Here is a 25,303-nt window from a genome sequence, read left to right on the forward strand (position 1 = left end):
AGAGAGAGACAGGAGTTTTGTCTAGGGGAAGTTGTGACTGCTTGTAAGGTAGTACAGATGCCAGATGGTTGCTATACCTGCTGCAAATAACGTTTACCATGCTGATCAAAAAGTGCATGTAATCATGTAAAGTAGGTCAGTGACACGTGTCACTGCTTCTGTCAGAGAGATCCTTTTGTTACTTGCTATTTGTATACAATACATCTGACGTTTAGCAGTGCCAGTTGCCGATGTGGTACGTGGGTGGAGCCAGAGAAACGTCAGCGTGGCCTCCGTCAAACATTTGAGCACCTGCACTTCAAATTTTACAAATTAAGCACTGTTTTATATATATTACTTAAGTCACATTTAATTCAGCGAAAGTTGAAACACTAATTTTATTTAGAAGTATGAATTGCTAGACTCAGAGATATCTAACTGGATTTTATTTTTTACATGAGAAAACGATATCTTGCGCAAATTGTACAAATTCCTCTAAAGCATCTGCTTCAAGATTTACAAATTGTATATGGCAAGGTAAAATATTATTTTCAAGGACTTCTTACTGAACGTCTGCATTTGTAGACAGAAACCAGCAGGAGACCGGCGAAATCCTCTTCTTTACTCAGTCAGCAGAAATGTAGTCCTCTAAATGAAACAGTTACTGCAGGACGCCTTTCAACTAGAAGTCCAAGACGTTCACATTAGAAATTGCATGGTACCTTGTCTCCCTCTGGGTTTGCCGAAGGTTACCACACGAGTGAAAATTCTTTGCAAAATGGAAAGAATTATGAAAAGAATAGGCAACACCAGTGATCTTTGTCTGTTAGCAATTGCTTGATATTATGTAGGATTTACTTTATGTACCATGCAAATGGAAATTGTTAAATTTAACAACCCAGATAGCCGCAACCCTGGGCACCCCCTAACACACACATCCTGCAGTGCACGTAGGTTAGGAATTTCAATGAAGCCCGCGGTCGCTCTGTATGGGGGCAATAAACGTATCGTAAACGAAGCTCACATAAAACCCTCATTTTGCTTTCTTTTCTGCTTTCGAAGTAAAAGGTATGGCTAGTAAGTTCTAGTATATTTTGAAATGTTCAATGAAGTTTGTAAAAAACGTTTCCGTGACGAAACGCAACACACAGACATAAAAATGGTTGAAAAAGTAAAACGTACTTGAAAGTTATGTGTCGCATACCGTTTTTTGTTTCACAGTTTCTTATCAGTGTTAATGCCAAGTCTTTATTTCTTGGATGTACGACCATGAACCCTGGAGTAAAAGCATCAACCCTCGCCATGAAAAGAACATCATTAAGCGCTGTGTTCTTAATTTATTACATGTAAGTACTCAAAAGGTTTAATTTTGTAAGCTGCGATATGTTTGTAATATGTTACTAAATACCTAATAAAATATTTGAACAGAAATCTTAAGGAAGGAAACAAATCATAGTGTATAGACCACTCTCTTTCCACTCTGTGAGGGTGCTGTGCTAGTTGCAATGTTTTGCTATTGCTAGACAAAGGGACATATGTATTCAGATTAGTGCCTTTTTTTTGCGGAATCTCAATTTGGTAATCACAGATCCTAATGCCTGAAAGTTATAATTTTAAGTTTTAAGTTCCTAGTGGGTTTTAAATCGATATGCCTCATGAAGAGGTAGGTAGCAGTTTGTGACCCACTAAGAATGGCTCCATCACAAGAACAGAGGCCTGCTTGGTTCAGCAGACCACAGGGTCTGTTATTGCTTTTTAGGTCGAGGCTACCGTCGCGCTGCGAAGCAGTGGGGTGGCGGAGCCGAAGATTTCATGACTTCAACAGTGTGGGGCTTTATTCCGTCCTCTCTCTTCCATTGGCTAGCTTTGTAAATGGAGGCTAGCCATTGGAAGAGATGTGTGTCAATTACTCTTTTCCCCGGCTTGATGCGATCCGTGGGCGTTTCTGTCTCTTTTTAAGTCCTGCCCCCTACACCCTCCCTCTCACCGAGGTCCCAGTCTATTCCTCCTGTAATGTACCTTTTGCTACCTCTTGTATTTTGTTTGCTCACAATTGTCACTTTTGCCTCATGTAACTTAACGTCTGCGTTTGTAACGTGTTCACTCGTATCGTAATCTTCTCATGGATCATTTCTGTTCCTATTGTGAAGCGCTCTGACCACCGCCTGCAGTGACCTGAAGGGGCTGCCCGCGGCGACCCGGAAGTGCTTCCCTCCAGGACCCGGATTCAGACCAGGGTTCTCCAATCGTTCTGGCTGCCACCTTTTCCCGTTTCTCTTGAACTCGTGCCCATGAGGCAGCCTCCTCAGATCAAATCCTACAGGGGGTTCCGCTCGGCGCCCTGCTCATCTGCTGCTTGTTTTTTTTTTGCATTCTTCGGCTGCCTGCCGGAGGAGACCGGTCTTGACACCAAGCTTGTGTAGCGCATGCAAATTCGCTGCACAGCGGAAGTGCCCCAGATCACTGCAAGGCCTCACAACAGCCAGTCACTTGCGCTGCTGTTGTGGTGTTCCAGGGCTTGTCATGTGTGCAGACTCTTTCTCCAGAGCCTCACGGATAAGCGTGCTGTGGCATCCTAAGTAAGGAATTACAGCAAAGAGAGCGAAGGGGAGGGGTGATGGTTTGGCGGGGTGAGACTGAAGAAAGAGAGGAGGCTAGCACAGAGCCCCGCATGACCCTGTGCTCCAAGGACCCCGCACTCCTGCCCTTTTGAGCTGTCCTCATCAGAAGTGGCAGATCTGCTCGGATCCGTGATCCAGGAACAAGCGCCCATCCGGATCCAAGGGGGCCGCGGGCCGCACCATGGGGGGCACAGGTATGGAAAACTTGACATTTTAAGTAAGTGGGATGGGAAGCTGGTAGCGCTACGAGGGGGCAGGGTGTGGATTGCTACAGGGGGTGTCATTACATGAGCCTATATGTGGATTATCTGTCGTCTGGCAGTCGTGTAATATAACGGGAAGGGGTGAGTATTTTCTGTGCTTCTGGGTTTTGGTGACCGAGCCATATATGACAAGCCTGGTGCACACAGCACAGTGATGTCGCTTATTGCACCCCTTCCCCCGTGTTCATTGTATCAACCCGGGGAAGATTATTTTTTTAAACCAGACCCTTCCTTGCCCTGCACCCCTTCTCACCACTTATGGCCTAGTACTCTCTCTACCCCTGAGAATTGTAGCCTCCACGCCACCCTATCTCCCCCACACCCCTAGTAGGTAACCTCACCCCTGCCATCTGAAGAACTTGTCTTTTTCTCCAGCTCCTGCCAGCAGCACTTCTCGTACCCCTAATGCTGCAAGTCTACTTTTCAGTAACATTGCACTTTAAACAACGCAACCTGCCACGTTGATAGGATAATTCTTATTGCTCCACCACCCCTGGCACTTACATAAAGTTTGCCTGCACGTGCTTTTCACTTTCCTAAAGCTTGGCTGCACGTCCTGTTTGAGAAGGATTCTACTCTGCAAGGCCACACAAGGGACATAGTATTGACCAAAACTCTGGGTCAGGTAAATTGCAGTGTGTGTTTGGCCTAAGGGCAGGAGTGCAGAAGAAGGGGTGCAAGAGGTAGTGCAGTGCTTACAAGCTATGGAAGAAGCTGCACAGTGTTAAGTGTTTTGTAATATTTGACTAACTGAAAGTGCTTGCAAAATAAATTTGATAAATATTTCAAAATATTTCAGCAATAAGAAAAGTTTAAATGAAGCTCGTAGTTTTTTGTGTGATTCTGAAGTGTGATTGTTGCAAAGATTTTAATGTGGTCAAAACAAAAAGACACTTTACATGTGTGATGCACACATGAGAGAGATGCACAGAAAATCGATTTCCACGTCTTATCATTTATGTGTCACGCAGGGTTAGCAGTAAAGCTGGATAATTGATAGAAATATAGTGCCCAATTGTGCTCTCTGTAAAAGGCAGTGCCCTAGCACACCATGCTTCAGTCATACACTTTGGACAATGGCCTCCCCACTCGCCCACCGTTCTCCTGTCCAATCCTTTCTCTCTTCCCCTCGCCTCTCCTTCGCTCTCTCTACTACTCAATCTACTCTACTACTCACTCTACTACTCTACCACGCATTCTACTACTCACACTCTACTACTCCACTACTCACTCTTTACAACTCACTCTTTACTACTCACACTTTACCACTCACTCTTTACTACTCGCTCTTTACTACTCTCTCTACTACTCACTCTACTACTCTCTACTCACTCTCTAATACTCACTATACTCACTACTACCCACTCTAGTCCTCTACAACTCTACTACTCACTCTCTAATAATCACTCTATTACTCTCTAGTACTCACTCTACTACACACTCTCTACTCCTCTACTACACACTCTCTATTACTCACTATTACTCACTCTACTACTAGGTCTCGCATTTGTGACAGATTAAGCTATTGGCTTTGTAAATGACAATGCCATTTATATATCTGTTTTCAAAACCCACACATAAATAAAAATGTTGTCATTTACAATGCCAATAGCTCTAATTTTTGCAAAGGCGAGACTGTTGCATTGTAAATGCTTGTTTATAAAGCAATCATTTTTTTAAAGGAAACAGAACTAAGTTTAAAAATAAAAAAATGTTATCAGAAGATGCAGTAATCCAGTAGACCACTGACTCCTCTTAAACAAACTTTTTTTTTGCATTCACAAAGTGGGCGAGGTCTCCCAGGGAACCTCTTCCCATCCTTCCCATTTGCAAATGGGTTACCACTACATGTTTGCATCAGAAAATTATTAATGTTGTGCAACTAGAATTGAGTTGCAAAACATTAATACATAATACGATTCTGTTTGGAAGGGATGCCTCTTTCACACAGTGAATCGATATGTGGTCGCATTCCCAAATTGCACATCGATAACGTGTTAACAAATCGCATTTTGAGTTTCATACCTACCAAAATGCTTTTTTGCAATTGCAAATGGCTAGAATCTGTGAATTGGACTTTTTGCCATTGCAAACAAGCTGTATACATCTAAATAGCAAATATGGCATGCATCATATGATGACTAAATGCTAATGGTGCCTTCACCGTGTGGTGGGTGGACCACTTGTTAATGCCCACATCATTCATCAATGCTGGACACCATAAAAGTCATCATAGGTGATCTAATGGGATTGATTCATTAGGAAGCAACCCTCAGTCCTAAGCATGCCAGCTCTTGACAACAATAGCCAAAAGTGATGAACAATACTTTTTCAATTGGTCTTCATTCTCATAACTTTCAAAGTACATTTCTGACTGGCATATCCTGAACACCCTATCCTGCAACATGAACATGTAAAATATAAAATCACACTTATCCCATCATTCCTACTTCCTCGAATACCAAATTACATCAAACAACAATGCATTAGCTGAACACTAATGAGACTGTTCTAATTACTACTTAGCTTTCATCAAATTTTGTTCAACCTAACATCTACTAATCTGCCTGCCATTTTATTAAATCAAAACAAAAATATTTGTTGATGACCTTGCTTTTCCAAGCATTTTTGTCAAAGCCTCCCTCATTCCATTTCTGAGGAAGAGACTTGGTCCATCATTTTATAAAAAAATTGCCCCAAATTCGGTGCTGCCTGGTGTGTTGTGCACAGATATATCTAGTAGGGGGGACCCAGGGGGAGCCGAGAGCGAGCCGGTCTCCCCCTGGGTAGTTTCGCGCATGGAACAGGCCACCAGGTGGGGGTGATTAGGTCCGGCCTGGTGAGGCGCGGGACGTGGACGTTTATATATAGGGGCCTGGCGGGTTGGGAAAGGCACTGCATCAGTGGGAGGCGGGAGGCCTTCAAATTTTGTTATTTACAATTTTGTGTGCACTTACTGGGTCCCGGGAGATTAGGCTTGGCGGAGTCCACAGCAGTGAGGGAGGCCATCGGAGTGCTTCGAGCTGCGGATAGAGAGGATCTCCTTCAGCCGGGTGTTCCTAACACTGCGTGGGCGGGGCTCGGGCTCTCTTCCCGGAATGCTGCGAGGGGAGTCGCGAAAGCGGTTGCAGCCTGCTTGTCGCCCCGGCTCGATGAGGGCGAGGAACGCTCCGCGGCATAGAGCAGAGTGAAGCAGTGATGGCGGCGGAGCATATTGACCCCCCCGCTGTGGCCCCCGACACCGAGCAGGTATGTGTTGCTGCTCGTGTGGAAGCGGGGAAGCCTATGCCAGTGGGCGGGAGACGAGGGCGGCGTTCTGGCCCGGGCAGCCCTGAGAAGTCATAGTGCATTGTGAGGGAGGCGGAGGAGGAGCTTTGGCATGCCGAGGGTTTCCCCAGACAGGCAGCATGTGTGCTGTGGCGAGGTCTTAACCCAGCAGGATGTTGTCCAGTGGCCAAGGGGAGCTCAGTTATTTCATGTGCATGGGCAGCCTTTTCTATTGAGCCCAGCTGCATCATTGCACCAAGTTTTTCATGAAGATGGGCATTTGGAGGCAGCTTTGACTGGGTCAGCAGATGGGTTGTTTCAGAGTACTGGGTCTCTGTCCCCGTCTGTGGTTGTGGAAAAGCAGGTCCCTAACAGTGCTGGGTTGGTCAGGCAGACTGGTGCTAGGGGTACAGGAGATGCTCTGCGTTTGCCATTTTGGTCGCAGCAAGGACCAGAGCCAGATGTGGCATATAGGACGGCACAGCAGTCAGTCGGCCCAGATTTGGTAGTGAAGCCTAATGGAGGGCTTTCTGGTGACGCCAAAAGTACCACAGTTAGGGATCCACAGGTTGACAATTGGGTGTGGGTGGGTGCGGGTGGGGAGGCAACGATGGCGTTGGGCGGTACCCGGGGGGCTTCACAGAGGTTCTTGGATGCAAAAAAGGCAGGTCTGAGTGGCTTGAGGGGTGAAGCCCCAGTTTTGTCTCAAAAGAAGACGACTGGCAAGAGAAAGCTGCGGGCTGAGCACGATGCGGCTCAGTCAGGGGGGTTGCTGCACGGAAGGAGATCTGGAGCGGATTTCCTTTCCAAATCAGGCAAAACTCCAACGCCAAAGGATTTTCAATGGCAATTTTATGATGGTGGGGTTGGGGTAGTGGGGATTATGTTTGATGTGGGGACGCAATGATATTTGATGCAGACAGTGATGAATTGGAGGAGGGGGAAGTGCGAGATGGGGATTGTGGGGACGTTCGAACATCTGTTTTGGCTCCGGTTGTGGAGAAGAGGGGTGTTTCGGCGAAAACCAGTGTGTTTAGTCTTTTGCATACGTCAAGTGCAGACCGTCCAATTGCAAAGGACTCCTCAGCTGTCTCTGAACATCATAAGGACACCATGGATTTTCAAAAGAGAGCTTCACAGTTGCCTAGAGGTAAGGCTGGATGGTGGTCTGTTTGGCAAAAAGAGGATCCCTCACAAAAATAAATTTACCAGGTCTATTGGCTATGCTTTTGGATAATGTTGGTACAGGGCCATTGAAGGAGGGGGTTCGGGGGGGTGTTGTTGTGGATCAAGCTGGTCAAAAACCTAAGGAGGGGGAACCAGAACTGAAGCAGACAGTGGAAGAGGATAAAAATGTACACAAAAAATTGCCTTAAATGGGGATTGGTATGCCATTAGGTTCCCACTTGTCGGATAAAACCAAGAGCAGAATCTGGCGGCATGAATTTGTTGATGTCTTTAAATTGTTACATCGTGACATTCAGGCCAAGGAAGGGTCTAAAGAGGAGGAGTAGGAGTTAACCAGACGACCTAGAGTCCCGAAAACGATTGAGAACTGGACATCCGCTTTTCTTATGTACACTAGTATATATTGTGAACAACACCAGGATAGAGCGGTTGCCATGTTTAAGTATATGGACCTTATCAGAAAGGCTCAGAGCTATTTTGGGGGTTATGCTTGGCTCTCATATGATGAGGAATTTAGAGCTAGGATGAGTGTTTTTCATGATAGACCTTGGGGGGATGTGGATTCGGAGTTGTGGCTGCAATGGATGGCATCTTCTCAGCCGCTGCTGCTACTCACACAGCAGGTGCGTCGCCAGTGTCTTACCGGCCCTTTCAATATTGTCCCGCCCAGCCTGGGGCGGGGTTTGGAGGCTGGGGACAGTCAGCAGTTTTTGGGGCCTGTTGGAATTTTAACAGAGTTTTTTGTAGTAGGCAGTTCTGCAGATACAAATACGAGTTTTCTCAATGTGGAGGCAGACATCCACTCCCACATTTTTTCCCAGGCCGGAAATTCAGTGATCAGGGATGGGGACAGAGGGGAAGAGGCCAGCCCCTCCAGTTTGTGCAAAAGGCCTCCTACACCTATTAGGTTAGAGGTCTTGGGGCAGTGGTTGGCAGCGTATCCAGATACTGAAGCGGCAAATAGACTGTTTTGGGGTTTCAAAGAAGGATTTAAGATCAGTTAGCGAGGCCCCCGTCAGAGTAGGTGGTCAGACAATTTAAAGTCCGCTAAAGAACTCCCTCTCATTGTGCAACAGAAGTTGTGGCCTGAAGTCAAGGCAGGCAGGGTGGCTGGTCCTTTTGTTCATTGTCCAATGCAAGACTTGATTGTGTCGCCGCTGGGGGTGGTACCCAAAAAGAAGGTTGGGGAGTTCCGCTTGATACCCCACCTGTCTTGGCCCGAAGGCTCCTCTATTAATGACTTCATTGCTCCGGAAGATTCTAGTGTTAATTATGCATCGGTGGATGACGCATTGCAGTTGGTGAGATCGGCGGGTAGAGCAGCTCAATTGGCAAAGAGCGATATCCAGTCTACGTTTAGGCTTTTGCCCATCCATCCTTCTGATTTTGGTTTGTTGGGTATGCACTTCCAGGGAGCCTTTTATGTGGATAAAGTTCTGCCTATGGGGTATTCAGTATCCTGTTTACTCTTTGAAACATTCAGCACATTCCTACAGTGGCATTTTACATACACTACTGGTCACGAGCTCATCTGTCATTATTTGGATGATTTTTTGTTTATTGGTGTTCAGAATTCAGGGCAGTGTCAGAAAGCGCTTCATATTTTCCAGGAAATGACTCGGGAACTTGGTGTTCCTTTGGCGCATGACAAAACTGAGGGTCCTAGTACCACCTTGACCTTTTTTGGAATTGGGATAGACACTCTGGAAATGGTAGCGCGATTACCAGCAGACAAGGTTCGGGACATTTCAGCCTTTTTGTCCTCTGTGTTGGAGGAGCGGAAACTGGAGCTTTGCAAGTTGCAGAAACTGTTGGGATACCTGAATTTTGCCTGTAGAGTGGTTCGAGCTGGGAGAACATTTTGTAGGAGACTTAGAATGTCACTGGGGCCTCTCTCCCACACCATAGAGTGCGCATTTCCACAGCAGTCAGGGCAGATCTGTCCATATGGCTCACCTTTCTCAAGGACTTTAATGGAGTATCTTTGTTTTTTGCAGACAAAGACATGATTTGGCAAGTGCAGGTTTACACAGATGCTTCTGGTGCTAAAGGTTTTGGTATTTTTTGGGAAGGGCGATGGTGTGCAGAGCCTTGGCCTTTGCATTGGTGTAAGCAGGGTCGCAGTATCGCCTTTCTAGAACTGTTTCGGTTACTGGTGGCTCTGTAATTTGGGGCAATGAATTCCAGAATAGAACAGTTCTGTTTCATGTTGACAACCTGGCGGTGGAAGAATTGATTAACAAGCAAAAGGCCAGGGATTTGCGAGTGTTGAGACTGTTACGTGCATTCATCCTCAAGTGCATACAGTTGAATATTGTTTTTAAAGCAAGGCATATTCATTGGTGTAAATATTTGTATAGCAAACGCTCTGTCTCGTTTTCAGTGGGAGGAATTCCGCAGGCTGGCAGAGCGCAACAAGACTCAGATATCACAGTGCGTCTGGGCATGGGGGGAAAGAGAATTGTGAAGTTGGTAGAGCAATCAGTGGCAGAATCCACCAGAAGAAGCTATCGACAAGCCTGGACCGAGTTCATGAGTTATGGTAACAGGTTTCTTTCACAGGGGAGGGTAATGGATGAGGAGCAGTTTTTGTTGAATTTCGTTTTGCACCTGATAGATAAAGGTCTTTCGCACTCTACTATTTCGGGCAAGTTGGCTGGTATTTCCTTTTATGGGCAATTACAGTGGGGCAGGGATCCGGTGGGAGGCGTTTTAGTGAGGAAGGTCCTTAAGGGTTTGGGTAGAGTGCAGGCTGGTTCAAAGCAGTTGAGAAAGCCGGTGACTTTTGAGTTGCTGCGGAGGATGCTGTTGCAGCTGCCCTCTTGTTGCTATGATGAGTTTGAGTCTGGAAAGTTTAGGTTATGTTTCCTGTGGCTGTTTTTTGGGGTATTTAGGGCCTCTGAACTATTAGGTTTGAGGAATGGGGTAGGTTTGCACAGTAATTAAGTTTTCGTTGAGGGCCACAGGCTACGACTTTGGTTGAGGGCTTCCAAGACTGACCAATTGGGAAGGGGAAATGGGTTTTCTTAAATAGGAGTGTTTGGGACAGTTGTTGTCCTGTCAGGAAATGGGAGGTTTTTCGGGCTTCTTCTTTTTTCACACCCGGGTACATATTTTGTCATGCACAGGGGAGACCGATTTTAGTTTCTCAGTTGTTGGCAGTGTTGCGGAAGGTGCTCATCTCTTTGGGGGAGAATCCATTGCATTTTGGAACGCACTCCTTTCGTATTGGAGCGGCTACGGAAGCTGCAAGATTGGGGTGGTCTTGGTCAGCCATACGCAGGATTGGGAGGTGGATGTCCAGATGTTGCAAAAAGTATGTGAGGAAATGATCACAGTGATTATGTTTCTCTTGTTAATAATTGTTCTTTGTCTAGGTACTATTGACAGGCGTTCGCACTTTAAGAGGACAACTTGGATAGTAGGACATTCCTTCGTTAAATGGGCTGCTGTTTATGCTGAGCAACAAATTTGTGGGAGATCTCTTGGACTTACCAGTGTTAACCATGAGGTGATATGGAATGGTATTGGGGGAATGCGTTCGGAGGGTCTGTTCCCAGTTTTGTATACGATGTGTTCTAGGGGGGGCCCTCCGGATTTGCTGATCATTCACCTGGGAGAGAATGATTTGGTTGCTTTATCTGGCCTGACTGATCAAACTAATGAAATTGGATCTGTCTGTCATCAAAGACAAGTGGGTGAGCACCATGTTGGTTTGGACAGAATTCATCACGCAGCTGCATTGGAGAGGAGCACGGAGCCATGCAGCTTTGGAGAAGGCGAAAGGAAAACTTAATAGAGCTATGCGTCTCTTCTGTGGGGGTTTGGGGGTCACTGTTTTATCTCATCCTAATATACAGAGTTCTGAGGGGCATCTTTTTCGTGTGGATGGGGTACACCTGTCTCAAACGGGGCAAGCATTTTATCTACTGGAATTGAGGGATTTGATTTCACAGATTTGGAAAGAAAATATAGGGTGCTCCGATGAGAGGAATTGAAGGTTATGATTTGGTGGGGCAGGAAAACTCTGTTAGTTTTCCCTGGTTGGTGGATTTTCTGGGGGGGAGCAGCCTGGAGCGGGTTTGTCCATCCTCAAAGGGGGGGAGGTGGGGTACACAGCAAAGGAAATGAGGGGGATCTCAACAGGAGTCAGTTCCTTCTGGATTTGGTTGGGTTAACTTGGTTGGGGTATAGGTTTGGTAGGCAGGCTAAATTGGGTTTGGGGATTTGCTTTATCTTACAAATGGCAAGATGTGTTGGAAAGAATATTTACTTTGCACCTGTCTTAATAAAGTGGCCTTTCTTGCTAATAAAGAATTTGTGGACAGTGAGTTATTTGCCAAGGGGGGACCCAGGGGGAGCCGAGCGCGAGCCGGTCTCCCCCTGGGTAGTTTCGTGCATGGAACAGGCCACCAGGTGGGGGTGATTAGGTCCGGGCTGGCGAGGCGCGGGGCGGGGAAGTTTATATATAGGGGCCTGGCCGGTTGGGAAAGGCACTGCGTCAGTGGGAGGTAGGAGGCGAAGGCCTTCAAATTTTGTCCCACCCATCCTTCCCTCTTTTTCACGTTCCGTGTTTTCCACCTTGTTTTGGGTTTGGCACCTTTGGTTTGCCAGGGCTTTCTTATTCTATTTGCCACTATAAGATAGGTTTTGCTTAGTTGTTAGACTCGGTAGGCGGATTTTCTGGGGGGGCAGCCTGGAGTGGGTTTTTCCATCCTCAAAGGGGGGTAGGGGGGTACACAGTGAAGGAAATGAGGGGGATCTCCACAGGAGTCAGTTCCTTCTGGGTTTGGTTGGGTTAACTTGGTTGGGGTTTAGGTTTGGTAGGCAGGCTAAATTGGGTTTGGGGATTTGCTTTATCTGACAAATGGCAAGATGTTTTGGAAAGAATATTTACTTTGCACCTGTCTTAATAAAGTGGCCTTTCTTGCTAATAAAGAATTTGTGGACAGTGAGTTATTGCGCGATTTGCATTTTCTTACTTAGTTTTGTGAAAGCATTTTATTTGGGGGCACATCAATGTCACAAAGAAGCACATCCCCAAAAGCTGTGGTTTACAAAGCTCATACAGTAGAGCACTGTTCATGATTCAGCCCCTCATAGATTGTAACATTTTAAATGGAACTGTGATGAAATCTATTTTCATAGTCTGCCTCCCTAGTCTTTTTGATCTGGATGTAAATGTTTTTCATTCTGCTGTGGCTGAAGAACTTGGATTAGGCCCAACCAACATATGCTCTCTATGAAGATGTACAATTTGTCTGCACAGCTCCCCTACTTACGAGCAGTAGCGGCTGGTACTGAACGAGGGTGGCGGGGGTGAAAAAACAAATTTCACTTACTTTGCAAGGCCGCCGACTCTCCTTCATCATCTTCTCTTGTCTGGTCTGACCAGAACAGGTAGCCACTCAATTGTCACACTCCAGTGGAACCTCGGACTCAGGCAACTGGTGAACACCCCCAACCCACTACGCCAGCCACACGCTTGACCCCGTCTTCTCATCCAGCAAGTACATCTCCTTCAGCCACTCCACCGGACTTCATTGGACTGATCACAGCTGCGTCCACTTCAGCATCAGAAAAACCACGACCCACCACCACCACCCGCAACAGGTTCCTCGCCGGAGCTGGAGCAAGATCCCCGCCGAACAGCTCACCACCTCCCTCAGCCAGAACCCTCCCGCCAGCACAATGGACCCCAACGAAGCTGCCAGCAACTTCACACAGTGGCTCACCGCCTGCGCCGACGACCTAGCACCACTAAAGAACCCTCCCAGCAGGCCCGGCAGCAAGAAAACCCCCTGGTTCACCGACAAACTCAAGGACTCCAAGAAGAACTGCCGCACCCTCGAGAAAACCTGGCGCCACGACCAGACCTCAGACAACAGGACCGCCCTCAAGCACTCCACCCGCAAGCACCACCAGCTGATCCGCGCCACCAAGAAGACAGCATTGAAAGAACGACTGGACAACAACGCCCACGATAGCAAGGAACTCTTCAGCATCCTCAAAGAGTTCTCCAAACCCAGCGCCGGAAACAATGACATCTCCCCCTCGCAAGACCTCTGCGATTCACTCGCCTCGTTCTTCCACCGCAAGATCGCCGACATACACAACAGCTTCAACGCACAGACCACGCACCCAACCACCGAACCAACACCCGCCACCACCACCCTCTGCAACTGGACCCCGGTCAGCACCGAAGACACCACCCGCACGATGAACACCATCCACTCCGGATCCCCAACCGACCCCTGCCCCCACCACGTCTTCAACAAGGCCGACGCCATCATCGCACCCCAGCTTCGGGACATCATCAACACCTCCTTCCACACCGCCACCTTCCCGGAGAGCTGGAAGCACGCCGAGCTCAGCACCCTCCTGAAAAAGCCAACAGTGGACCCCACCGACCTCAAGAACTTCCGCCCCATCTCGCTCCTCCCTTTTCCTGCCAAAGTCATCGAGAAGACGTCAACAAACAGCTTGCCGCCTTCCTCGAGACGAACGGATCCCTCGACCCCTCCCAGTCCGGTTTCCGAGCCAACCACAGCACCGAGACAGCCCTGATCGCAGCCACCGATGACATCAGATCCCTGCTCGACAACGGGGAAACAGCGGCCCTCATCCTCCTGGACCTCTCTGCATTGTTCGACACTGTCTGCCACCGCACCCTAGTGAAGCGCCTCAGCAACATCGGAGTCCAAGAGAAGGCACTGGAGTGGATCATCTCATTCCTCGCCGGAAGAACCCAGAGAGTCCGCCTCCCCCGTTCAGATCCGAGGCCACCGAAGTCATCTGCGGCGTACCACAAGGATCATCACTCAGCCCAACCCTCTTCAACGTCTACATAAGCCCCCTCTCAGCCATCGCACTCCAGCACAACCTCAACATCATCTCCTACGCCGACGATACCCAGCTGATCCTCTCCCTCACCAGCGACCCCGCCACCGCCAGAGGCAGCCTACATGAAGGGATGAAAGACGACGCCGAGTGGATGAAGAACAGCCGCCTGAAACTGAACTCAGACAAGAAGGAAGTCCTCGTCCTGGGATCATCGCCCTCCGCCTGGGATGACTCCTGGTGGCCCCCTGCCCTGGGCACCACTCCCAAGCCAACGGACCACGCACGCAACCTGGGCTTCATCCTGGACTCCTCCCTCTCGATGACCAGACAAGTCAACGCCGTCTCCTCATCATGCTTCAACCCCCTGCGCATGCTCCGCAAGATCTTCCGATGGATCCCCACCGAAACCAGGAAGACCGTCACCCAGGCACTCGTCACCAGCCGACTGGATTACGGGAACACCCTCTACGCCGGAACCACAGCCAAACTTCAAAAAAGACTCCAACGCATCCAGAACGCCTCCGCACGACTCATCCAGGACATCCCCCGAAACATCCACATCTCCGGCCACCTGAGAGACCTGCACTGGCTCCCCGTCAGCAAGAGAATCACGTTCAGGCTCCTCACCCACGCACACAAGGCTCTCCACGACCTGGGCCCCAAGTACCTCAACGACCGCTTAACCTTCTACACGCCCACTCGCCAGCTACGATCGACCAGCCACGCCCTCGCCGCCGACCACGCATCCGCCGAGCCACCGCCGGAGGAAGATCCTTCTCCTACCTGGCAGCCAAGACTTGGAACTCCCTCCCCATCCACCTTCGGCTGACCCAAGACCATCTCTCCATCAGGAAGCAGCTCAAGACCTGGCTGTTCGAGCAGTGACGCACCCCTCCCCCCAGCGCCTTGAGACCCTTCTGGGTGAGTAGCGCGCTATACAAATGCCTTGATTGATTGATTGATTGACCTGTCACAAGCATTACAGTGTGCAAGGAAAAACGCTAAGGAGACAGACGGCCAATGGAGAAGTCACCATTTCCCTATCCCCACCTCCCTCCTATGTGTCCCAGTGTCCCACCTTCCCCCCGACTCCAAGTGTGCAAATTTAACAGATAAATAAGTAATGCAACTGACTGATTGGTAAGCAATCCAAAAACAAATTAACAATAATAAAAACACCCCCAATTTTTTTTTTTTTAAAGAGGAAACGGGAGGAAATACTGTAGGCCAACAAGTATATGCCCCATCAACAGTGGCTGCCATGTGCATTCACCCCAAGGCATATAAACCAAATGTTAGATCAAACAGTAGTATACAATATATAGTAGCCCCCCAAGCCATATCAACACAGTTCCATTGTTGGTCTGAAAATTCTCGAATATACACAGTGAAACTATGTCCTGATGAAGCATCACATTTAAGGCTTTGGAAATATCTTACCAGTCATTGGCAATGTGGTCCTTCACCCACAACCCCCCAACAGCACTTCATCATCACACCACTAGACCTCCACAGTGTAGTGAAGGGGCACGGACCTGTCGAGGGAGGTGAGGGTGGGCCATCAGAACATTTTGTTAAGAAAGTGTTGGTTTTTCTCCAATATGTGTCTTTTTTAAACAAAAATCTAATTTACTACTAGGCATTACGGGTTACTGTAGCATCACTGTTAACTACACTGGAAGCACCACCAATATAGTGACATGACAACAAAGGCTGGACCCATTGCCTAGCCCAAAATAAAGTAATTGCCCAACAGGGTGTCCATTCCCTTCCACCTCTCTTTTGACTCTGCCTACCTGAGCTTTTTTGCCACATTAGGTAGTTTACTTACCTTACTCCCTCTGATCTACCATGCCTGTAATCAGTGTTGGAAAACTGACTACAACCATACCACATCTTTACCCCTGTTTAATTTCTTGATCAGGCTGAGCAGTACCCATCCTCCCATCAGTAACAGTTGTATTCTTAGAGCCCTTGCCCTAGTCTATATAAGTATTGCCCAATACTGTCTGCCAACACAGATGCAAAAAATACCAGTCACTCCTTCCTGTCCTTAGAACATCTTTTCTTACCTGAGTAGAATCAGCAATGTCTGCTAGCTTCCCCATTTGTCCCATTACCGTAAAACAGGGTGTTTGATTGGGACATCTTAATGCTGGTGGTGGAAGGTCTACAGCTTACAGGAAAGTAATCACAGGAAAAACGAGGTTCTTCTTATTCTGAATAATGCTGGTAAACCAGCCAAAGGATTCTCTTTAAGCATCTCAGGCAACTAGACTACATGAAATAACAAAGTGAGTGGAAAATCCAAGACAGAAACCATCATGAGAAAACAATAACTAGAAACATAGTATAGATTTATTTACTAAAGTAAGCATAAAGAAGCTCTCAAATTTAATGAACCAGGAGGAAAAGGTTACTTCAGTAGAATCGATGGGGCATAGATTGTGGTAATAAAACTAAGGGCACTTTACCTATCCTTGCGCAACTATGATTTCCCTTCTTGCTCAGGTAGGATGAAGGAAGAGTGGTGTGGGCAAATTTGTAATTGGTAATAAACTCTTCCTCTAGTAACAATTGGCATAGCTTTAACCACCTCCACCCCACCAAGTGTGCGATCTGTTGGTGGCGGAAATGAAGAGCTCAACAGATTTCACAGCCTGGGGAAGACGGTTAGGGGTTTCATGAATAGATGGGTAGGGGAAATTAGGAAAGGCTGAGAGATACACATATATAACATTCATCAATTCCATGCACAGCATGTAACATAACATCTGTTGTGGAAGGAACATACCAGTTCCATATAGAAATTCAAACAGCTTTTTTCTTTAGCAGTTCCCAGACTTAAAAAGTTTGCGATTCGTCCCCTAAGCTGGAAATATGCAAACTATGGCGGACCCACTCAGTTCAAAAAATATTTATAATAAAAAAGAGACAATGCTTTATACTAAGCGTCACCGGAGTTCGCGGGGTTCCGCTATATAGAACTCAGGGAAGTGCAAAAAAAACTCCCCTGCCCCACATGGAGCTCCGCAAATGGGAGATTGCATTAGATAAATGCCGTTCGCAGTGATTTTCAGTGACAGGTGCTTGTCCAGACTGTGCAATCATCGCAAACGGCACCATGCACAGTGCAAGGGGGCGCTTCTTCCTTTCTGCAGCTTGAGTATATTTTTGCTTGAGCGGCATCTTTCTCAACGCGAACTGTCGGTTTCTCAACGTGGGCGGTCGTGAGCATACGCAGCCACTCGCAATGAGAAATCTGAACGCCTGCGTTGAGAAATCTCTCCGGGAGGTTCATTTTCCACGCTCACGCTCACCAACTTGACGTTGACTATCATGAACGAGGATAAATCTTGCCGGAAGGTGGAATTTCCTCGTTCTCGCCAACTTGATGTTGACGAACGCGAGCGAGGAAAACAACTCTGCGAGCTCCGCGAATTGCGGAGTGCAGAAAGTTCCGCAAACTCCCCGAGCGGAGCAGAGTTTACCGCCCAGACTTACTTTATACTAATTGAGGGTGTATCTGCATTCTTCTGCCATTTTCTGTCTTGGGAGTAGGCCAGGCTGAATAGCTGAGCAGAAGTGCCATGGAGGTTCCTTGCAGAAGAGAAAACCTCATAAATGCAAAAAGATAATGAAAGAATTGTAGAGTCACTGGCAGATGGCAGAGCATAGGCTAACGTAGTGTTGTACCATAAACTAAAAGCCAATCGTGTAACAATCAGGGAGCCTGGATAACCAGGGCGACAATTAGCTACATTTACTAAGCTGACTAGCAATCAACACAAACAATGAAAAAATTTAACTGTGGCCATTACATGACATGTCCAGATCACAACCAGTTAAATTAGAGTTTGCGACCTGAGCCACTAGACTGCTATTTTCCTAAGCAATGCACCTCCCTCTAGTTCACATGCATATACACCCACTGTGTCGTATACCGACGATACACAACTACTAATCATTCTAGGCCCAGATCCAATGGACACCAAACTCTGATGTATGAAGTGTATGACTGACATACACATTTGGATGCAAACTAATCATCTGCAACTTAACACCAGCAAGACGGAAATCATCCGTTTTAGCAAAGCTCAAACCCTATGGTCGAGTGATTGGTGACCTCACAATCTTGGCTCCTGTCTATCTCACAAGTCGGTGGTTTGTAATCTTGGGATGATGATTGATAACCATCTCTCCATGACTGACCATGTTAATCATGTGACGAACATTTGCTATAGAATAATGTGCAGTCTCCGTAAGATCTTCCAATGGGTTTCATTGGCATCTCGGATGACGCTGGTTCAAGGATTAATCATCAGTCGGCTAGACTATGAAAATGCCCTAATGGCCTCCATTAATGCAGAGCCCCTCACCAAACTTCAGGTGCCATAAAATACAGCTGCTAGACTTGTGTTAAATCTACTCTCCCGATCCCCCTCGACAACAAGTTAGAGAGCTCTCCATTGGCTTCAAATCAGGAAAGGTATAATCTTCAAGATTAACGGCCTGGTCCGCAAAACCATTTATGGGAATGGACCACACTATCTTGCAAAAAAACTGATCTGGTATAACCTCACCAGAACCCTTAGGTCCGCCAACAAACATCTCCTTATCCCTTTTAAGATCTGTACCGCCAGGAATGGCGGGAGATCTTTTTCATATCTTTCCCTCACCCAGTGGAACTCCTTTTGCATCTAAGTATGGAAACCAACCACAGAAAATTTTGTAAGACTCTTAAAACCTTGTTGATCCGATCTCTCCTCTCTCTGTCAGCTCCCTTCGTTCTTTTTCCTCCCTGTTCTTGGGTTTAGGCTAGCACTTTGAGACCCTCGGGTGATATGTTCACTTAACAAAATCCTATGATAATGATGATGATGATGATATCACTTTGAAACCTCTTGTTTCCCACAAAAGTAGATAGGCATTGGTCTTTCTACTAGCTGTAGTCCGCAGTACTTTAAGATTTCATACAAAAAGAGATTGAACTGCTGAACAATAAAATGAAAAGAAATTCAGTATTAGATGAGGCTAGGAAAACGGTGGGGTCTAAGAATAACCTAGAGATGATGGCCCTAAGTTAACAAGAGGACAAATAAATAAGGATCACCTAAACATCTCATATTAAGTTTAAATTTAGTTTACCTGAAAAAACTCTCCAGGCCATTACATTAACAATTAGTATTCATGTTTCAAGTTAGCTGTTTCAAGTGTGGTGCCCTTTTATCTATATGTCTATCTTCCGATTTCAGGTTTTTCTTTTTGTAAAGAAAACAAATTACTCTTTGCTACAAGTCTGTATCCTGCAGATGCAGCACTGTAGCAAAGAGCAACATTTGATGACGGGAACTGCCGCCACTATGTCCCTATTGGAAAATGGTGGGTCATCCTCCTATATATAAATCACCACCTAAATCTTAGAGTAACTATCTTCAAGGAGTTCTACCTCAGGTAAGGTTTACTCAGTTTACCACTCTATTATTTGTAAGGGGATGGAGCACACACACCTAGTTGACAGGTCCACAAGACATTTCAGTATACATTGATTGGTATTTCTGTATTGTTAGTTTAGATGGGAACTGCATCTTTTATTATGTTTTTCTAATATTTATTACTCCTATTAACAGCAAATATTGTCATCATTCTTGTATTTTAAAAAGTATATTAGTATGTATGCAAATTTAAAGTATGTTATGCACGGCGGACGCGCAGCAGACGTGCGCAGCGGGTGTGCCGATTGTGCGCCAAAGGCGCGCCAAAGGCAAGCCCGTCGGCGCCCGTCCGTGCCTGGACCGCGCCCAGCGCCAGGACCCCTGGCCCCCGACGATGCCAGCCCACACGACGGACCTACGACGCCGCCACCCTCATCGCACTCAAACCGACCAAAACAGAGCCTGCCACCGAGCCACCCCGAGACGCACCCACGGACCCTTCACCTGCCAAGCCTGCAAGTTCACCTGCCTTCGGACCTGCACCGCACCCACCAAGCCGAGTACCAACAACAGCCACCTTAAGTGCATCCTGCTCAACACCCGCTCCATCCACAGACACGCCATCGAACTTTGGAACCTGCTCGACACAACTTCACCAGACGTCGCCTTCCTCACAGAAACCTGGATGAACGCCTCGTCTGCACCCGACATCGCCATCGCCATCCCAGACGGATACAAGATCACCCGGAGGGACCGCGTCAACCAGACTGGAGGAGGCATCGCCATCGTACACAAGAACACCATCCGCATCACGACTGACTCTAATGACACCTTCTCCGCCGCCGAGCACCTTCACTTCCAGATACACACCGACCCAAAGACGACCCTCAGATGCACCCTCGTCTACAGACCCCCGGGACCACGCACACAATTGAGCAAAGACATCACGGACTTCATCAGCCCGCACGCCCTCCTCTCCGCTGACTACATCCTCCTAGGGGACCTCAACTTCCACCTGGAGAACAACAAGGACCGCAACACCGCCGCCCTGCTGGACAACCTCGCCAACCTCGGACTCAAGCAACTGGTCAACACCCCCACACACTACGCCGGCCACACGCTTGATCCCGTCTTCTCATCCAGCAAGTACATCACCGAAGTCATCTGCGGCGTACCGCAAGGATCATCACTCAGCCCCACCCTCTTCAACATCTACATGAGACCTCTTGCAGCCATCGCACGCCAACACAACCTCAACATCATCCCCTACGCCGACGACACCCAACTGATCCTCTCCCTCACCAGAGACCCCGCCACCGCCAGAACTAGCTTACACGAAGGGATGAAAGAAGTCGCAGAGTGGATGAAGAACAGCCGCCTGAAACTGAACTCAGACAAGACGGAGGTCCTCATCCTGGGACCATCGTCCTCCGCCTGGGACGACTCCTGGTGGCCCCCCGCCTTGGGCACCACTCCCAAGCCAACAGACCACGCACGCAACCTGGGCTTCATACTGGACTCCTCCCTCTCGATGACCAGACAAGTCAACGCCGTCTCCTCATCATGCTTCAACACCCTACGCATGCTCCGCAAGATCTTCTGATGGATCCCGACCGAAACCAGGAAGACGGTCACCCAGGCACTCGTCACCAGCCGACTGGACTACGGAAACACCCTCTACGCCGGAACCACAGCCAAGCTACAGAAAAGACTCCAACGCATCCAGAACGCCTCCGCCCGACTCATCCTGTTCATCCCCCGACGCAGCCACATCTCCGGCAACCTGAGGGATCTGCACTCGCTCCCCATCAGCAAGAGGATCACGTTCAGGCTCCTCACCCACGCACACAAGTCTCTCCACGACCTAGGCCCCAAGTACCTCAACGACCGCCTGACCTTCTACACGCCCACCCGCCAGCTACGTTCTACAAGCCTCGCCCTCGCCGCCGTACCACGCATCCGAAGAGCCACCGCCGGAGGAAGATCCTTCTCCTACCTGGCGGCCAAGACATGGAACTCCCTCCCCATCCACCTTCGGCTGACCCAGGACCATCTCGCCTTCAGGAGACAACTCAAGACCTGGCTGTTCGAGCAGTAGCAGCAACCCCCACCCCCAGCGCCTTGAGACCCTCACGGGTGAGTAGTGCGCTATACAAATGTTATGATTGATTGATTGATTGATTATTTTACACCATTGAATGCTGTTTATGATGTGTTGTTGCATTATTTATATAACAATATTCAAACAATTGTTCACTGTAAAAAATATAAAAAGGTAGAAGTGTGAAATAATTAACCCAAAGGATAACGTTTATAGAAAAAGTATATCTTTATGAAGCCAAAACTATTCAATAAAGTAAATTGTGAAGTGGACATTTTCCTAAAGATTAAGCAATCATATGCTAACAATTAGGTCAAAAAAAGAAATTCCTTAAAGAAGACTTCAGTTAAATGTGTGTTAGTAGTATATATGCAACATACATGTCTCTGCAACAGAAAAGTCATGTTGTGCCCTGTAAAGACTACTGATGGTCAAGTTGGCCCATGCAAGAACCACAATGGAGAAAATTACCACACCTGTTGGGGTTTGTGGTAGTATGTCCTGAGAATTCAATGTCCTTTTGTAGCTAAGTAATCTTAGTGAGGACATCTGTTAACTGTTAGAACTGCAGACATTCAGTCTCAATAGAATATCTGAAGAAGTTTGTTCCCTGTCAGTGAAGCTGCAGTATTTTGTCTCAATTCTTTTTCTATGAGAACCTTTATGTGCTGTCTTTGAAACTGTGGGATTGTGTTTCCATGTAATCACAGTGAGGTGGCATTTAGTGAAATTGCAGCATTTTATTTCAATCTAATGTTTTTAAGGAACTTGGTTAGCTTTCGATCTTTTACCACCTTGCAGCACAGTTTTCAACAGAACTGTAGCCCTATCATTCTGAGATTTACCCCAAGCCCTAATACGGTAGGTCCTTATAAAATGTTGTATGACTCACAGAATAAGTGTAAGCACTCTGTTTTCACATTTTTATTATTGTTGTGTAAACAATTCCTAAAGGTTTGACATTGAGGAATAGGTCCTGTAATCTTACTACATGTGGTGTACCACATGTCTCTTAATATAATATTGTTTGCTTTAAGTACTCTCAGTGAAGAAATATGCTGACTTAAAGTACCTCTGCAGCCTTCGGTTTCTATAAAATGTCTGTGTGGACGCCTGCTGGCTTTCAGTGGTAGTGCAGGCTTTCTTATCTGCAATGCGATATGTCATTTCAAATGAGTGTTGACAGTGCCACTGTTTATATTGTACATTTTGCCATTATACATGTTATATATAATGCAATTTTACAGGTATTTAGCCATGCATTGGAGTTTGAGTGCTTGGTGGATCTGCAGTTTACCAAACTGCTCATAAACTACTTTCAGCTGAAGAATTGTTTCTGCGAGTTTAAAATGGTTATTGTTGTAAATGTAATCTATAGTTAGTATAATTTTATTTAGTCTTTTCTTCATGTTTTTCATAGACCATTATTCTAAAATCTCTATTCCAGTGTCTGACATCAGCTAGCTCGGATTCCAGACTTGCCAGTTGGAGTCTCGTCGGCTGGTGAGATGTACATTATGTCCTTGTTCTAAGAATAAATCTAAAGTATCTGTTCCCACAATTTGTAGCAGTTGTCATTTATTACTTACAACAGTTATTTATATAAGATTCGATCTTAGAAGGGAACTGAAATGTCCATTAAACAAGATTCCTATTTGGAAGTCTTTCATTTTGTCATAATACATCAATTTTACTCTTACAAGTTGCTAATACTGTCTAATTTATCCACAGCTCAAATATGCCGCATGCCCTTATCTTCTGCGTGCACGTCAAGTTCAGCATTTCATCTAAACATGTTGTGATGCTGCGCTTGGTTCGACAGTCAAGGAAACTACAGTGAAATTTGTATAATTTGTCCAAGAAATTATGAGAAATACAAAAAAATACAAAAAATAGACAAAATACTTGTCCAGTAATTTGTGTTATTTTTTTATACGAAATCCATCTTCATGACTATTTTGGATGTGACGGTGCATTTTGTGCTAATAAAAGATAGCGCAAAATCAAATGTGATGTAACAACCCAACCGCTTGTGTTCTGCTCGTCCATGTTGTTCTTGTGCTCTCGAATCTCAATTGCACAACATGAGATACCGACGTAATCTCGGCGATTTCTTGTAACAAGCGTATGAAATGCTGGAAGTTACACAAGATTTCTTTGGTGTAAACAAAATTTCACCTCGCTCTAATGTCAGCAAACCATGGGGCATATGTATATGAAAATGGCGCAGTGCAGTACCACAAGCAATTTTGCTGTGCTGAGCTGCGTCATTTTCAAAACTCAGGAATGTCCCGTATTGACAAGAATACGGCGCATGCCTGTGTGGAACTCTGCATAGGAGCTAACAAAGCTGCCTAGCGCCAATGCAGGCACTCTTACACCATGGTGCAGGCATGCAAGAGTGCCTGCATTGCAGGCATGATTGTGCTTGTGCAGAAAGGGACACCTTCCTCAACAAAAACAATCATCAATGGTGTTTTGCCCCCTCTATGTGTGCTGCAGCACACTCTGAAAGAGCATAACATGAGGAGAAATACAATTTCTCCTTGTTGCACCACATTAACGCCTCCTTTTGAAAGGTGTTATTTTTTCGTGCTGCCTCAGATTTACAGGTCCTTGTAAATCTGGTGCACTGCTAAAAAGCCATGGGTGTTGCTGGGAACCCCCACAGCAACACTCTGCACGCTGATTTGCTGCAAAAAAACACGTTGCAGAGGGCCATATTTGCAAGGTTGTGTTAAGCAAGGCTATGTTAAGCCAAGCAAAGTGGTTTAGCGCGGGCTTGTAAATATGGGCTTACATAGAGCGCCACTGGAACGTCAAAAATAAGTGATGCTCTGGCGGCACTACAGGCTTGTAAATAGACCTTCATAGTACCCTTGTAATGACGAAGGCCTGACCGTTGCCTTCTGTAGGTTTCCTCTAAGGTAGCGATCACTGCTTCATTCAAATATATTACACATGAATGATATATAAAATATCTTTTAATTATTTTAAAACATTCTAAGATGACCCACATGCGGTATCTGAAGTACTTTTCGGAAGCTATGAGCGAAGCTCTGGAGATTAAACCATCTATTGGTAACAAATGTGAAAAAAACTCACAGGTTTCAATATTTACTCACTCTAATACGATAGTCGTTGACATGATCATATTGTTCATTTACTGCCTGAGCATTGGCTTAATCTAAGACAATGTACTGGACGTTTATTTCTGCAGTGTCTTGCACTCAGGCACCCGAGCTCTTTAATTTTGTGTAAACTTGAAGAGTTATTCTGGGCATCAGTTTGAAACCATTACTGTGGCTGATGTACAGCACAAAGATCTTAACGCTGATGATAGATTTTACAAATTGTCATTGTTTTGATGATATATAATGTCTATGGAAAAGAACACTTTTGAAATTTATGGCTGGAGTAATGAGGCTGCGTGCATAACGGCATGTCATCTCAACAACCTTTTTTTTGCACTGCACAGTTGTGCAACGCTGCACGTCTAATGAATAGGTCTGAAGACTCTAGCATGCTGGTGAGGGAGCAGAACCTTAGGCGGCCCTTCCTCATAAAAGAAAGACGCACTAACTTTACTTAAATCAAATGCCACAA

At 46.5% G+C, this 25,303-nt stretch overlaps 1 long non-coding RNA gene across 1 annotated transcript; it reads left to right on the top strand.

Annotated features, from left to right (window-relative positions):
- Positions 1-1,214: 1,214 nt before the first annotated feature.
- Positions 1,215-23,559, top strand: LOC144824871 (uncharacterized). The gene is made up of 3 exons (XR_013609159.1): positions 1,215-1,325; positions 23,145-23,200; positions 23,429-23,559. It is a non-coding gene; the product is annotated as an uncharacterized LOC144824871 (long non-coding RNA).
- The last annotated feature ends 1,744 nt before the right edge of the window (positions 23,560-25,303 follow it).

The sequence above is a fragment of the Lissotriton helveticus genome, chromosome 3_1, assembly GCF_964261635.1.
Source record: "Lissotriton helveticus chromosome 3_1, aLisHel1.1, whole genome shotgun sequence".
Classification (NCBI taxonomy): domain Eukaryota; kingdom Metazoa; phylum Chordata; class Amphibia; order Caudata; family Salamandridae; genus Lissotriton; species Lissotriton helveticus.